General features: G+C 36.5%; 1 pseudogene across 1 annotated transcript in view; it reads left to right on the top strand.

Moving 5' to 3' along the window:
• Positions 1-601: 601 nt before the first annotated feature.
• Positions 602-8,216, top strand: part of LOC105508291 — a 9,892-nt pseudogene continuing 2,277 nt past the window's right edge. The window contains exon 1 of the transcript XR_001001234.1: positions 602-635. The product of XR_001001234.1 is annotated as an actin, cytoplasmic 2-like (transcript). The remainder of the gene's footprint in view (positions 636-8,216) is intronic.

Here is an 8,216-nt window from a genome sequence, read left to right as displayed (position 1 = left end):
TGTACCAGCATTTTAAGATACTTTGTACTTGAATTTGGTGCTAAGAAGATGTAAAGCAACAATAATTAATTGCTATTCTTCTATACATTATTACTGTCACAAATTTTGAGCTATGTTTTGAAGATGAATGAAGCAATAATTAATTTTGAAATAAAGAATTGATTTTCTTATTTCATAGAGCTGTATAAGGATACGGGTATATGCTTATTTTCCTGAGTGCTTGCAAATTACTTAGATGTCCTTGGAAGAAGGCAGTTAACTTGGGAACAAAAACAAAACCCTAAGAAACATTTTCAGTCATCCAAGAAAATGTAGGATAAAATCTTGAGTTATGTTGTAGGGACTAATCAACTAGTGTCTACTGCTTTTTTAAAAATATATTTTAAAATTCAATGTCCTTGTATTTTCTTTTATACTGCTCCTTGTGTTTGAGTTATGCACCATTGGTAGTGTTTTAAACCATAGCATCTACAACTGGTTTTTATTGAATACTTTATTGCATACTTAAACAGCATATTTCAAAGCCTGGAGGTTTTTCATATTTGCTTTAGTGAGATTTATGCAACAGAATTTGTAGAGTCAGAAAAAGGGAACCAAGAAAAGAGGGTTGATGACTCTATTTAATGTAACCTTTGACTGCCACAGGCTAACTCAGACCTACGGAAAAAAATCAAGTATTCAACGTAAACCAATGAAGCTTTAATTTTTTTTATAAGTTTACATTGAAGTTTCAGTTCCACCAAGTGACTGCTTGTGATGCCAGAATGCCTTCTGGTTTATTTTCCTCTTTTAATATCAAGAGCAACTTATGTAAGGAAATATGTTCACCAGAGTTATAAAATGTCCCCCCAAAGTATTTACTGAATACAAGGGCGATGGGAAAAAACCTGACTAGTCCTCAGGCTGTATAATTCCTTTCAGCAACGGAAGAATATCCTTCAGTATCTGAGGCAATCAATAAACTAGGATTGTCTCCACTGAGAGCTACATATTTCTCAGGCATCATGACAGTATAACATAAAGCAAAAAGGTTCCAAAACCAAATAGGCATAGATTTTATTTGTATTTATTTCCTAATGCTTGTATAATTGCAGAATCAATTAATTGGATAGTCTAACTGATTCTTGCTCTTGCCTCACAAGGTAAGGAGTTGATCATGTATATCATGTTCTCCTTCAGTGAGGAGTATATGTCATGTTCTCCCAGGAACTGGAACAGGAGCTTTTGTGTCAAGGCTTCATGCCAAGCTAAGACATTTTCTCTATTGGTCTGCCTCATTTTTCCTGAACCAAAGTCTTGTAATCAAATCTGTGCCTAACCAAGCTGTAAGGAGCTGGAACTACAATGCTGAGAAAGATATAGGGTCCACGCATTGGGGATCTTATAATCTCCCAAACCACTAATTCTCAGTCCCCCTTTAGAATGCTCAGTGCAGAGACTTTGGAGACCCTAAATGCTTCTAGTATTTTTAGTGAACTAATTAACATAAATTGAGATTCTCTTAATTTCATTTTCTCTCTATTAAAGTAAATTTTTAGATCATTAAAATAAGTCATATGCTGACCGGGCGCAGTGGGTCAAGCCTGTAATCCCAGCACTTTGGGAGGCCGAGACGGGCGGATCATGAGGTCAGGAGATCGAGACCATCCTGGCTAACACGGTGAAACCCCGTCTCTACTAAAAAATACAAAAAACTAGCCAGGCGAGGTGGCGGCGCCTGTAGTCCCAGATACTCGGGAGGCTGAGGCAGGAGAATGGCGTAAACCCGGGAGGTGGAGCTTGCCGTGAGCTGAGATCCGGCCACTGCACTCCAGCCCGGGCGACAGAGCAAGACTCCGTCTTAAAAAAAAAAAAAAAAAAAAAGTCATATGCTACCATACAATTGACTATTGAGAACTTACTTTACATTTTAAATCCAATATACATTGTCCTCTCCATCTCCCAACATGTACACCCTTTAAACCATTGTTGCAAAGGATTAATAAGCCATTTATTATTTAAGTGTTTACTGGGAGGCTACTGACAGGCTAGCGATACAGCAGTGACTAAAATAAGCAATATTTTTTCATGGACCACGCATTTGAGTCTGAATCTTTTATGGAATGTGTGTTATACCTTATTTGGGTAGTGGGAATAATTTTCTTAGAAGCATTTCCTTCTGTGTTCTGCGATTGTTTTCTTTAGAAATCATCAGTCATCTGCCAGTTGGGCATCAGTGCAGGTAATGTAAACATTCATCATCAGAAATTTCAGATCTTAAGGTTTCTGTTTTCTCTCAAGGGATAGTCAAGACCTAAAGTCCTATTTAGGCCAGAATAACAACTCCAGGTTAGAATTTCATCCACAACATTTATTATTATTTTATTTTTGAACTAGAAAGCTGGACCAGAGCTTATTTTGACAAAGGAAAAATATGAGCTTTTATTTTCATTCTGGTCACAAGACATCAACTTCTTTTCTGCCCAAAGCCATTTACTTGCTTGATTTAGTAACCTCCTCAGAATAACCAAAAAACAAAAATATTTCAAGATTGAAGTTATGAATTATTTTATCAGATATTTAATAATCTGGTCAATAGGAGATGGATCCACTATAGCTGCGAAAGCTGTTTTGCATAAGAGAAGGAGAGAGCTCTCCTCCTTCTGTTAATTTCCCTCCTGTTTATTTTAAGTCATGTGTCACAGACATGAGTTAAACTATTGGCTTTGTCACCTGGCTGCCGTGTAGCCTTGGATAAGGGTTTCCTGTGAAATAAACTAAAATTTTCACATCTGTCGGACAAAGATGTTAGTTACCATACAGAATGTGTGGAGGGAAATGAACGCCACACACAAAACAACTAATACTGTGTCAAGAACATGGTAAATATTCAAAGAGTGGTAATTATTCTCACTATTATTATCTCATAATTATTTTAGATAAGAGAATCAGAATTTGGAAAAAATTAAGATGAGTAATGTTGTGGAAATTTAGCATGAGATGTGGTATATTTGGTGACCTTGAAAAACTGGATCAGGCTGGAGCTTTCAAGATTTCTCTACTCTTAGAATTTCCTTCTCTCTCAATCTGTCAGAGAATGTTGAGGACATCTTTGTGGAAGAACTATAGTAGAGTATTCTCCACTTTTAATATTTATACGTGTAAGTATATTTATGTATTTATATTTATACTTGTATTTTCTATATTTATAAAAATCACATTCAAACTTATGAAATCACCAGTTGGCTAGAAATTTTTATACGCAAAAATTGGTGTAGATGAGAAAAAGTTATGTAAATTAAGAGAAACAATAGTCTCAAAACATTACTATATCATGGATAAACTCCATCACTCACTTGTTGAAAAATATTGCAAGTGAGTAGTGGAGTTTATCCATGATATAGTAAAGTTTTGAGAATATGTATGTTTGCATTTATATTTTTATATTATACATCTTTATATTAGACATTATTATATATTAAAATATATTTCAATATTACATTATATATTTATACTTTTATTGTATATATATATATAAAACACATTCAAACTTATGAAATCACCACTTGGCTTACAATTTTTATATGCAAAAATTGATGAGAAAAAGTTATATAAAGTAAAGAGAAACAAAACATTACTTTCTCATGGTTAAACTCTATCACTCACTTGCAAAATGTGATACATTTTTCAAAATACTAAATATGCACATTTAAAATTAAATTTAATTTTTGGCTATTAATGTATAAGAAAAAAGTAATATTGATTAAAGTATTTCTCTAAAGAGAAAATGCTATAGTTTTACCCTTAAAGAAAAAAAAAAAAGCATGCCTTGAGACCTACCTGTTCTCATTTCACATTCTGAAAAGTTCGCTTCAAAATGCCCAGTACAGCTTCCATAATTGAGAACAAATGACATTTTAAAATATGGTACATGACAGCTGAATGAAAAAAAATCACAATTAGTAATATTTAAGGATAAAATTTCTGTGTGAAAAGAGAAGAATCTAATGAGAGTTCCATTAACAACCAAGAGGTCCAACAAAGAAATGAACTTACAACCTTTCTCTGTTAATTCTACATTATTTTGACATTGGTTATGTAAGACAAGCTTTGCTTTGTACCGTAACATTTTACTCCTCTCATTATCATTTAGTGCTTCAAATCATTCATAAACTCGTGGAGATAAGATGAAATATAATGCCTGAAGGGGACAGAGAAGACTTTTTTTCTTCCCTAATGTAATCTTGTTTTCTTTTTCCCTTCAGTAGGAAGCTAAGTATTGCCTTTACCCTTGGGCAACTGGGAGCTATGCTTAAGCCTCTACATTTAAAAATATCTTGTTAGTTTTCTATCTGTGAAAACATTAACAACTATAAATGCTAAAGCCAGGGGGTAAAAAATGTTTTATTGAAATTCTTGTTGATCAAGGGCCTGAAGCTAAAGGAATCTCACTTTTCAAAAACTCTCTCATTGATCAAATCTTAGTTGGACCCCTCTGAACCCACTTCTGGACTTAACCTTCCCTTGGCCCCAGTATTTGCTTGACCCACATAATTAAGTCTTAGTAAAACTCCTGCTAGGCCGGTGACATGGTTTGGCTGTGTCCCCATCCAAATCTCGACTTAAATTGTAATAATCCCCATGTGTCAAGTGTGGGGCCAGGTGGAGATAATGGAATCATGTTTGCAGTTTCCACCATACTATTCTCATGATAGTGAACAAGTCTCATGAGATCCGATGGTTTTATAAATGGGAGTTCCCCTGCACAAGCTCTCTTACCTGCTTCTATGTAAGAAGTCACTTTGCTCTTCCTTTCTCTTCCACCATGATTGCCAGGCCTCCCCAGCCATGCTGAACTATGAGTCAATTAAACCTCTTTATTTTACAAATTATCTAGCCTCTGGTATGTCTTTACTAGCAGCCTGAGAACAGACTAATACAGTAAATTGGTACTGGTAGGGTGGGGTGCTGCTGCAAAGATATCTGAAAATGTGGAAGTGTCTTTAGAACCGGGTAACAGGAAGAGGTTGAAAGAGTTTGGAGGGCTCAGAAGACAGGACAATGTAGGAAAGTCTGGAAATTCCCAGAGACCTCTTGAATGGCTTTGACCAAAATGCTGATAGTGATTTGGACAATAAAGTCAAGGCTGAGGCTGTCTGAGATGGAGATGAGAAACTTATCGGGAACTGGAGCAAAGGTGACTCTCTCTTCCTATGTATTAGCAAAAAGACTGGTGGCATATCACCACTGCCCTAGAGATCTGTGGAAATTTGAACTTGAGAGAGATGATTTAGGGCATCTGGCGGAAGAAATTCCTAAGCAGTGAAATGTTCAAGAGGTGACTTGGATGCTATTAAAAGCATTCAGTTGTATGTATTCACAAATATATGCTTTGAAATTGAAACTTATGTTTAAAAGGGAAGCAGAGCATAAAAGTTCAGAAAATTTGCAGCCTGATAATGTGATAGAAAATAAAAACCTATTTTCTGAGGAGAAATTAAAGCCAGCTACAGAAATCTTCATAAGTAACTTGGAGCCAAATGTTAAAGATGAAGACAATGGGGAAAATGTCTTCACAGCCTGTCAGAGGTCTTCATGGCATCCCCTCTCATCAAGGGCCAGGTGGCTTACACAGAAAAAAATACTTTTTGGGATCAAGCCTAGGGCCTTGCTGCTTTGTGCACTCTCAAGACTTGGTGCTCTGTGTCCCAGCCATGGCTAAAAGGGTCCAATCTAGAGCTCAGGACATTGCTTCAAAGGTTACAAGCCCCAAACCTTGTGGTTTCCACATGGTGTTGGGCCTGCAGGTATACGTAAGTCAAGAACTGAGGTTTGGGAACCTCCACCTAGCTTTCAGATAATGTATGGAAACACCTGGATGTCCAGGCCAAAGTTTGCTGTGGGGCAAAGCCCTTATGGAGAATCTTTGCTAGGGTTTGGAAGGGAAATGTGGAATGAAAGCCCCAACAGAGTCCTGACTGGGACACTGCCTAGTGAAGATGTTGAAAAGAGGGACACCATTCTCCAGATCCCAGAGTGGTAGATACACCAACAGTTTGCACTGTGCACCTGGAAAAGCCACAGACATTCACTTCCAGCCCATTAAAGCAGCCAGGAAGAGGTCTGTACCCTGAAAAGCAACAGGGAAAGAGCTGCCCAAGACCATAGGAACCCACCTCTTGGATCAACATGACCTGGATGTGAGACATGGAGTAAAAGTAGATTATTTTGGAACTTTAAGATTTAACTGCCTTGCTGGATTTTGGACTTGTATGGGGCCAGTAGCCCCTTTGTTTTGGCCAATTTCTCCCATTTGGAATTGGTGTATTTACCCATTGACTGTACCAGCATTATGTCTGAAAAGTAACTAACGTGTTTTTTATTTCACTGGCTTATAAGTGGAAGAGATTTACCTTTTCTCAGATAAGACTTTGGACTGTGTACTTTTGAGTTAATGTTGAAATGAGTTAAGACTCTGGGGGACAGTTGGGAAGGCATGATTCGTTTTGAAATGTGAGCACAAGAGATTTGGGAAGTGTCAGGGGCATAATGATATGGTTTGATTGTGTCTCCACCCAAATCCCACCTTGAATTGTATTAATCTCCATTTTTCAAGGGTGGGGTCAGGTGGAGACTATTGAATCATGGAGGTAGTTTCCCCCATGCTGTTCTCGAGTGAATAAGACTCACTATATCTGATGGCTTTATAAATGGGAGTTCTTCTGTACAAGTTCCCTTGCGCAGGGGAACTCTTCTTGCCCAATACCATATCAAAGTCTGTTTGTTCTCTCTTTGTCTTTGCCATGATTGTAAGACCTCCCCAGCCATGTGGAACTGTGAGTCAATTAAACTTGTTTCCTTTGTAAATTTCCGAGTCTCAGGCATGTCTTTATTGTTAGCATGAAAACAGACTAATTCAGCCAGTTTAGAGAGAATTTCTTCCCCCCATATCTGATTAAATTTCTCATTCTTCACTTTTGATTCATAAGTCCTAGGCCTGCCTTCAGCATGAATCCTGTTCAGTCAGTTTAGCAAGAATACTCTCTACCCTTGATGTCTTCTTTTAGTGATTTTCATCTGCTGACCCTTGAATCTGCTCTTTGGCTATATGGCTATACATCTCCACTTCCTGTATTTGCATTTGGAGTTTATTAACAAAATATCATAACATCTGCAGAGGAGAGGGGGAGAGCTTTATTTTCCATATAAAAAGAAATCTGTAGATTGGTAAGACACTGCTTTTGGTACAAGGCACTGTCTCAATAAAGTCCATTTGTGCAAATGAAGGACACAACCACGTTTAGTTATGATTGGTCAGCATAGTCAAACTCTCATTGGATAGTTTCCAACGTCCCAAAATATTAGTCTCTGTCAGGTATTTCTTTCAAACAGCTGGTCGGGGTAAGAGTGGTGTTCCAGCTACAGTTTTGCTTGACATGGACAACAAGAACTGATTTGGCTTGATTGTAAAAAGGGAGGTTTCTGTGAAACTTTTACATTACAATGTCTGTCTGAGGAAAAAGAGTAAGTGATTGCTCTCTCACCCAGTCATGACCTCCCGGCTCTGTTTTAACTTTTAGCATTTCTGTTGGCCACAGGTGTCCATATTTGTCTACTGGTCAGGACACTTTTACAAGGTGAACCTGATTTGTCTGCCCTATTGTTACAGGCTTGACACTTATCATGATAGCTCTGAGTAAAGTATTTCTTGCCATTTCAATGTGTCAAAATATATTTTTTCTGCAACAGTGGTAAAACCAGGTATGCAACAAGGTTTGATGAACTCAAAATCTTAGTTCCTTCCCTTAGATTATTATATCTCATCATTTGATACTTCTATTCGTTATTATTAAATTTATATGTTCTTAAACCAGACAAATTAAAATATCTTTAATAAAAAAGTAACAGACAGACAATTCTATGCATGGTTAATAATGACCAAGAGGCACTCAAGAGATTTTCAAAATCAATTTTTTCTTCATGTAATAAAGTATTTATAATATGACCTTTACATATATCTATATAAAGTATATATAGATTCTATATATACACATACATATGTAGAATGTATATAGAATATACACATGTATATATAGATTCTATATATACACATATATAGAATCTATATATACACACACACATAGAATTTATATATATTCTTTATGTAGATATATATACACATAAAGATTATTATATATATATATAAAATAATCTGTGCAGTCTCGGAATGTCGCATA

Source organism: Colobus angolensis, unplaced genomic scaffold, assembly GCF_000951035.1.
Source record: "Colobus angolensis palliatus isolate OR3802 unplaced genomic scaffold, Cang.pa_1.0 Scaffold100, whole genome shotgun sequence".
In the NCBI taxonomy this organism is placed as follows: domain Eukaryota; kingdom Metazoa; phylum Chordata; class Mammalia; order Primates; family Cercopithecidae; genus Colobus; species Colobus angolensis.
This window is presented reverse-complemented; position numbering and strand designations above follow the sequence as displayed.